Below are 9086 nucleotides of genomic sequence, written 5' to 3'. Positions count from 1 at the left end.
TTTTATGCAAAAGAGTTATTTTTACAAGGGAGTGTTGGGCCAGTGCCAGCAAGATCAGGGTCACATAGGTCCATCCCCAAGTGTCCAACTAGCTTAGCTGCCACAAAGAAAACACCCTCCCCTCAGTACTACTGTCCCCTCCACCAGAGCCCTATTGATTGTAAACATAGATTTTAGTCAAGAAACTGTAAGTGCAGACACGGGTCACATGCTGGTCCTTTATAAACTATGTAGATATTAGGACAATTTGGTGAACAACACACTGTTTGGGCGCTTTCCACATGGCCCCTCACTAGGACTGGAGCTGGATGCCAGGTTCAGATGTGCCAGGATCAAGCAAGACCCAGAGGAAGCAGCTGGGCAGGGCTTGTGCTCATCCTTCTTACTCAAGGCTGTGACATTTCCTAGAAATACTGCAAGGGGCCTTACTGCTGGTTTCGGAAATAATCCAGGCCAGAGACGATGGAGCCTCAAAGTTTGACGTCCTGTCCCCAGTAAGGATGTTGTAGGGGCTCTAAGAAGGACAGGGGAGAGGTAAAGGGGTACAATCACTTCTGGACCTTTGGGGCCCAGAGACATTTTAGGAAGCAATCTGGGGATTGGATGTGGCTGCTGACGCTCCTCACAGGGGCGCTGTTCTCTGCAGATTGAGGCTCTCATTGTTCTGGTTTGTTGTCTTGTGTTTGGTTTGGGGGCTTGCCATTCTGTGCTCTGGCATTCCTTTGTGTTCATTATTCTGAGTCACCAATGATGAGTCTAAGAGCTTATTGGATGCCAGATTCCAGGCTTTCACTTCTGGAATAGGGACCAGAATGTTGGTGAAGAAGGAGACCTTAAGAATTTCTGCCATCAATAACATTTCTAACTATCTTTGGGAAAGGCACTTTGATTTGTTTCTAGTTTATTTCACAATAGCCAAAGGTAGTTCATATGGATATACCATCTAGAATTATACCTTCTGTATGGGGAGACTGTAGGTGTGTGGAGTTTTCAGCTTGGGGAAGCCCCCTTCCTGGGCAAGCATGCAGTAAATCGTCTCTGGTTCTATCACGGTGATCTTTTGTAATGTGCAGCTGCTTTCTCTGCCAGGACAACAACTGTTCCAAAGTTTCCTTGTATTCCCTCAAGACCCTCCCTTTCATGTCTTGTAAACTCTCCTTGGGGTCCCTAACTCTGGCATCCTGATGAATACTATTTAGCCCTATCTTAAAAAACAAAACAGGGTCCTTTCTACACATGCATTTCCCTGTAGGGTTTGATTTTAGTTTCAGTTACTTTCTGTTTTCCTTTCTCTGCTTCTTTTGTTTTGTGTTGAAATTTGAGCCATTGACTATGCTTACTTGAGTCATGTCCCTGGAATTGACAAGGGTTGTTCCTCTCTGCATCTTTCCTGGCTCTGTTTCTTAGGTCCAGAACACACAGCTCAACTATTTTGTTCTTTACTCTGCAGTCAGCTTCCCCCCTGCAGCCACATTTCTCCTCAGTAAACCAGTTGCATTTCCAAAGCCACCTATGACTCTACACATAGGATTCAACCCTGACAACATCAATGGACACTAGCCTATACCTGGGATTGACTCAGAGTTGTCCCTTTCAGCACCCTTCCTGCTCAGATCCAGGACACACAGCTCGACCATATTGTCTATTACTTTGCAGAGTCAAGTTCATCCCTGGAGCCAATTTTCACTTCAGTTCATCAGTTGCGATTCCAAAGCTGCCTTGTCTAAAGTCCTGTAGCTTGGGCTTCTACTATACAGGCATTCCAAGGGATTATGTATACATCTACACCAGGAATGACTTAACATAAGGCTGCATGGATGTTGTATGGTACTGGTTATCAAATCATTTTTACCATAAACTTGCCGTGTGCCATTACTACCAAAATATCACTCCAGCCTTTTTTATATTTCTGGGTTAAACTTGGTGGCGCTCAGGGCTTATTAATCAGTGTGTGCTCAGACGTTGCTCCTGGTAGATTCGGGGGCCATGTGGAATGCTAGGAATAAACCTAGTCTGTCCTAAATACACTGTGTGCAAGGCAGATGCCCTACAACTTTGCTTTCTCTGGCCCCTCTAGACTCTTCTTTATAAGACACCTCTGGGACTTAGTGCATGTGCCTGGCTCTTCACTCAGTGGTTTGTCCCTGAGGGACTCAGGGAGCTCAATCACTCCAAGGGGGACTGAAGGGAAATCAACCTGAGGGTCCTTAGACCAAATACAGTTCAACTATGTGCAAGGCCAGCACTGACCTATTGCTTCCCCATCCCTCATTGTGTGACCAGCCCCCTTAATTTGATTCTCATTCAACCTGGTCTCATCTGTACAATAACCAACATGTGTTTAGAGAGCCAAGAATCTGTTCTTCATCTTCTGTTATTTGTTCAATATCATTTTGTACCCAGACTCATGCACTGGCTTCTGTTTCCTTGTGTCTAACCCCAAAGTCTTCCTTCTGGCAGGCCATTGCCGGTTGAAGCCTGAACTGATCTCCTGGTTGGAAGGTGGAACATTGGGGAGGCTACCAAGAGGTATGGTTGCAGGTGAGTTTGGAAAGAGCTATTGGCTCACGCCCTGGGTTGGATGTGGAGCACTGAGGCTCGGGGTACCATATGGGATGCTGGGATTTGAACCACCGTCATTCTGAATGCAAGGCAAATGCCCTATTTCCATGCTATCTCTTCGTCCTCATGATTGTATTAATTTCTGAGAAATTATAAAATTTTATGTTTGAAGTAGAATTGTGAAGTCAGGTTGAAAAGCTCAAAGCTCCCAAATGGGGCTGGAGCAGGGTGCAAATGGTAGGGTGTCTGTTTTGCACACGGCTGACTTAGGACAGACCACAGTTCGCTCCCTCAGCATCACCTATGATACTTCAAGCAGGATTGTGAAGATGATAGTGATTGGGAACCCAGACAGGATTCTTTCTGCAGGGCAGTTCTGGGCAGCAGGAGACCACTCGCAACCCACCATTTCCTGCTACCACCCAAGAGGAAGCTCAGAGGCCTGGAGGCTTTCCTTCAAATATGGAATACCCAATTTTCAGATAAAATCTTCAGAAGTAGCATTCAGGGAAGGAAATTGTTCATGTTTTCTGAGCTGTTACGAATATTTTATTCTATTTGGAAATTGATACAAGAAATAACTTCATGATAATCATTATAGCACAACTTTTGTAAATTTCAAAAGATGGATTGACAGGACACATTTGATTTCTTTAACATAATGAATCAACTTTTTTTGGTTTTTGGGCCACACCCGTTTGACACTCAGGGATTACTCTTGGCTATGCGCTCAGAAATCGCCCCTGGCTTGGGTGGACCATATGGGATGCCAGGGGATTGAACCACAGCCCATCCTATGCTAGCGCTTGCATGGCAGACACCTTACTTCTAGCGGCACCTTTCCAGACCCATGAATCAACATTTTATGTTGAAAACTCAACTAGAAATGACTTTGTAAATCGCAATGGTGACCTCAGTCACCTGACTGAGAACTGGATAGGTGCATCTTCTAGATCTTTGTGTCAATCTCTTGAACTGACTATTTCCACCATCTAGCCTGCAGATCTGCTTTGTCCACAGCAGTCACACTGCCTGGAGGTTTCCTGAGAGACAGAGATATACAAGGGTGCACTGCTCTACCACTGTTGGGATAACCGGGTTTCCATTCTGTTTTTCTGCTGGTGCTTGTCACTCATTGGAAGGGAGCAACTTTGTGTTGAAGCATCTTTTGGATTGTTCCCTTACCCTTTTCTCCACCCTAGAGGGTTGTCTTTCTCTTTCCAATAAAGACTCCATAGCTGGGTAAAATGGGTTGCAATATTTTTTTACAAATGGGCTGACTGACTTAAATCTCTTGCTTGCAGTCGAAGAGTGGTAGTGGAACTTTCCTCAGTCTGCTTTATTCCCTTCTATCTTTGTGGATTATATCCATAGTCAATGCTTGCTTCTAGACCCGATTCTCCTCAATCCCTTGGGGTTAAGTTATGAGACCCCAAAGCTCCTGGAGACGTTGCATTTTCCCAATGGAGGCTGAGGTGCTGAACATAGTGGAAAGTGCCTTCCTGTATGACCAGAGGAGAGCCTGCATCTCTGGTGTCAGGACCCACACAGAGCATTGTGCTCAGACATGCAGTGTGTTTTTGGCTTTGGCTTCTTCCATTCCACCCAATCTTCGAGCTCTGAATTCAGGTCAACTACCTGAACCACAGCTGGGAGAGCAGAAGCAGCAGAATTGTGGGAAAAGTTTGAGTAGATGGAATTTATAAACCCACGTAATGGTGTTTGTAGAATTTTGTAGAATAATCACTGTGTTTCAGCCTGCAGATACTCTGGTTATCTACAACTGTCCAGGCTTCTACAGGAGACTGCAATGAGCTGTATGTCAGCCTGCTATACAGGTGCAGCAACGCTGCAGAGCCCCAAAGCTGCCAGAACTGCATGGTGCAGAATTACCAGACTTTCAGGATCTGGTGCTACAAGGCTCAAAGTGTCCATGTGAATAAACTGCCAGGAGCATCATGCCAATCCAGAGATTCTTGCTTGTAATGATTGTCTGCCTGGAACTGAGAGAAAAAGGGAGTATCTTTATTCTCACTTAAGTGAGAGAGAGAGAGTCACTAGCTAGAAGTGGCTTGGGAAAGGTCCAGGTTCAATAAAATTAGAGGGAGAGATACAAATAGAGGGATAGATGCTTTATCGAGACTTCAATGGATAGGACAGTGATTTTCTGCTCACTATCTGGCTCTCTTAGTGGCTAATGTTGTTCTTTTTATACCTGACATCACAGGGACCATATCCAAGTGATGTTTCCTGAGTGTGTGTCTAGGGTTCTCCAAGGGGCATACTCCACTGTCATTACATCAGCAGAAATGGTCCTTTTGTTTATACACAGAAATTCCAAGGTAGAGTCACCTTAACTGCTGTCTGGTCCACCATCACAGGACATATGGGATGAACAGTCTGAGACCTGAAGACATAGCGCTTTTTAACTGTGTGAAACAGTGTGACATCGCACACCTGAGTGTTTAATAAACATGAGGGAGAGGCAACTGTGCTTGGTGAGAAGATGGCAGGACTGCTGATGCCTCCTGACTTCCACATAAATTTTCTGGATGTGAGTATAGGGCTTATATATGTTTGTATTAATTCTTCAAAGTTGTGGGTCAATTGGACTTTGCTCAACTGATCTCTGCACCAAAGAATCACTACTGTCTATTGGCACCATATAGTATGGTAGCAGATCACTACTGGGTTATCTATATGCAGCCAAGTGCCTTGCCTATATGGTAACTTATAACTCATGAATTATTGAAGCATATAATAAAGTACCTCTCAATTATTCAGCACCAGCCTAAAAGGATTTTCCCTGGAATGTATCTTTTCATCCACTATTTCCATGTTGTAAAGTCCACTGGAACTTCCCAGAGTCTAGCAGGAAAACCACTCTGAAGTATGTGCTGGTGCATTCCGGGTTGTTACCCTGTAGATTTTCCCCTGAAAACCTCAACATTTCCACAGGTTTTTTTTTTAACAAAATGTCCTTGTTTTGCATGTAAGTGAATAAAGGAGGTTTAATATTGTATTTATACTTAAGGCAAGAAAACAACACAAACATATTTCAAATCGTCAAACAAGAACTTTGGGTCAGCTATATTATTGGCACCATATAGTATGGTAGCAGATCACTACTGGGTTATCTATATGCAGCCAAGTGCCTTGCCTATATGGTAACTTATAACTCATCATTTATTGAAGCATATAATAAAGTACCTCTCAATTATTCGGCGCCAGCCTATAGAAGGATAGATTTTCCCTAAAGTGTGTCTTTTTATCCACTATTTCCATGTTGTAAAATCCACTGGAACTTCCCAGAGTCTAGCAGAAAAACCACTCTGAAGTATGTGCTGATGCATTCCGGGTTGTTACCCTGTAGATTTTTCCCTGAAAACCTCAACATTTCCACAGTTTTTTTTTTTTACCAAACTGTCCTTGTTTTGAATGTAAGTGAATAAAGGAGGTTTAATATTGTATTTATACTTAAGGCAAGAAAATAGAACACATGGGGCCGGAGAGATAGCATGGAGGTAAGGCGTTTGCCATTCATGCAGGAGGTCATCGGTTCAAATCCCGGTGCCCCATATGGTCCCCCATCCTGCCAGGAGCAATTTCTGAGTCTGGAGCCAGGAATAACCTCTGAGCACTGCCGGGTGTGACCCAAAAACCACAAAAAAAAATTAAAATAACACAAACATGTTTGAAATCGTCAAACAAGTATTTCGGGCCAGCTCTTTAGGGGCATTTCCTAGGCTGCTTTGCAATGTGAGATTAATTTTAACATCCTGGGGATCATATGGTATGCTGAGCATTGTACCGGCATTGGCTGTCTGCAAGAGAAAGGTCCTATCATCTGGGATAACTCTCTGAATCATCTCTGCAGTTGTTCCTGGGTACTTTAATTTATTTTGAGGGAAATAAAGTGTATTTTCATGCTTTTACTTCCAGATTTTAAAGTACCCCATAACTTAGGGACATATCATTCGAATTTTTTTTAGTAAAGTTTGAAAGGGGATATAAGACCCCAAGTAGCCTCAACCTGCAGTGATTGATCCTGGGTTTATTGAGGGAAGGAAACCCTGAGATTTTCAACGGCCTGTTTCTGGATGTTGCTAGCCCTTCTGGGCACCTCGAATATTGTGTTTGTGATGGGCCATGGTCGTCTCCTTGCAAAGGGATAGATACACCTAAGATCAGGATTTCACAGATCTCTGACATGCACCGATTTTTAACACAAGGGGCACTGTAAATGTGACCATGACGGTTTTGAAGAGTGTTCTATCTCCTTTTTTCTCTCTATACCCCCTTTAACAGTGTCCAAATATCATGATCAATTATCCCAGTTTCCCTGCCTGCTTCTCTGCAGAAAATTTATTTCTCTCTTTCTGTCTCTGACCTTGGGTTTTTATTTTAGACACAGGTTTGAACTACTTGGACTTTTCAGGACATTTTTAAGCTGTTTTGAGTGTGTAAAATAATTAGCACGTCTAAAAAATCATAGAAAAATGAGAGACACAAACACTTGCAATTATGGTTTTTATATTTCAAAGAATTTTTTAAATGCCACTCAGACTGCATCCTCTCCCACTACCCCATGGATCTCAAACTCAATTTACCTGAGGGCCGCAGGAGGCAAAGTTGGGGTGATCTTTGAGTGCATAGTCAGTAGTAAGCCTTGAACATTGGTGTGTGTGTGACCCAAACAACTAAAACAAAACAAAACAAAAAAAAAAAGATTCCTTTAGGGCAGGGCCATAAAATGTTGTATGGAGGGCAGCAAATGGCCCTAGGGCCACTAGTTTGAGACCCCTGCTCTACCCCTTCCAGAAGAAAGGAAGAACGATCATTGATGGCCAAAGGCAGCCACAGAAGTGACACCTGGACCCGGCTTCACGCTCAGAAGAGGACGCTCTGCCTCCTCCTCATGGTTTCAGGTGCTCTACATGATCAGCGAGACTTCTCTAGTTACACACTGTAGAAATGTTCCCTGAAAATATAGTCTTTGCGATTATGTTTTACTTTGCTGTTTGAAGCATACAACCTCGCTCTGCACTCAGAAATTACTCGTGTCATTGTTCAGGGAACTATATGGGCTGCCAGGGATTGAACCTGTGTTGACTGCATGTCAGGCAAATGCCCTATCTGTTGTATTCTCTTGGCTCTAACATATATTTGTTGTTTGGGGACTCTATGACATCATTTATCAGAATTTTCTTTTTACTTTTTTTTGCTTTGGTTTTGGTTTTGGGTTTTGATTTAGACCCGGCAGAGCTCAGGGGTTATTTGTGGCTCAATTCTCAATAATTGCTCCTGGCAGGCTCAGAGGAATCATAATGGATGTCGGCATTTGAACTACCATCCTTCTGCATGCAAGGCAAATGACCTACCTCCATGCTATCTCTCCAGCTTTCTTACCAGAATTTTCTACAACTTCCCTCATATAGATCCACTGACCAGACCATCCACCACTCCTGTCATTCATGTGAAGGAAGTCACATAATTTCTAACTATAATTCAAACAACATGTGGGTGTGGAGTGATACCATAGCAGGTAGGAGGTTTGCCTTGATGTGGCCATCTTGAGTTTGACTCCAGGTATCCTTTATGGTCTCTTGAGCCCCAAGAATGGAGAGCAGAGCCAGGAGTATTCTCTGAGCACTGCTGGATATAGCCCCATAAACAAAGCAAAACAGAGAATAATTCACCATGTATCTTTTTATGAGCACATTGAGCATACTGCACCGAATGACTGAAGCTGTATCTTGTTTGGAAACTTACCTGGGACAGAATAAGAGTAAAATATGTAAGTAGCACAGGTCATTTATAAGGATGTTTATATATATATATATATATATATATATATATATATATATATATATATATATATATATATATATATATATATATATATATATATATATATACATATATATTTCCCCCCTTAGGACACAGGTGGATTTTGCCATAGGATTAGCCACAATCTGGATTTTGCATTTCTATGCCAAAATTGCCTTAGGTTTTCATCTCACCTCGTAGTGGTGCTCTCTAACAAACAGAGGACGAACTGCAGCTTCCCTTCCAACCAGGAGGTCAGAGCTGCAGCTCTCCACCCCACCCCATACCCACTGCTGCACATGTCCAGGCATGACTCTACCCTGCTCCTGCACCAGGCACCAGGCACAGACATGGCCCTGGTGGCCTCCTTGGCTGAGCTTCATGCAGAGGTCCGCTGTCCCTTGCCCAGGATTTTTTTCAGGAGCCCGTGAACATGGGATGTGCCCACAACTTCTGTGGCTCAGACTTGTTGCAGGATGTCTTGCCCTTCCCTATCACCCCTGCAATCACGGGCAACCCCAGAAGAACACACAGCTGGGGTACGTGATTGACCTGGTCAAGCAGCTTCCCAGCAAAAGGTTAATATTACAGAAGTGGAATAAGAGAAGGAGGGGGAGGAGGAGAAAAAGAAAGAAGAAGCAGAGGGCAGAGGCTACTGTGAGAGGCACCAGCATGTCCTGAGCCTGTTATGTGAG

The 9086-nt window shown here is 43.5% G+C and overlaps 1 non-coding gene across 1 annotated transcript; it reads right to left on the bottom strand.

Moving 5' to 3' along the window:
• Positions 1 to 7347: 7347 nt before the first annotated feature.
• On the bottom strand, positions 7348 to 7559 carry LOC126000675 (small nucleolar RNA U3). The gene has a single exon (XR_007492838.1). It is a non-coding gene; the product is annotated as a small nucleolar RNA U3 (small nucleolar RNA).
• Positions 7560 to 9086: the final 1527 nt, after the last annotated feature.

Source organism: Suncus etruscus (assembly GCF_024139225.1).
Source record: "Suncus etruscus isolate mSunEtr1 chromosome X unlocalized genomic scaffold, mSunEtr1.pri.cur SUPER_X_unloc_9, whole genome shotgun sequence".
Taxonomy (NCBI): domain Eukaryota; kingdom Metazoa; phylum Chordata; class Mammalia; order Eulipotyphla; family Soricidae; genus Suncus; species Suncus etruscus.
The sequence above is the reverse complement of the archived record's forward strand: the minus strand, read 5'-3'. Positions and strand labels throughout refer to the sequence as shown.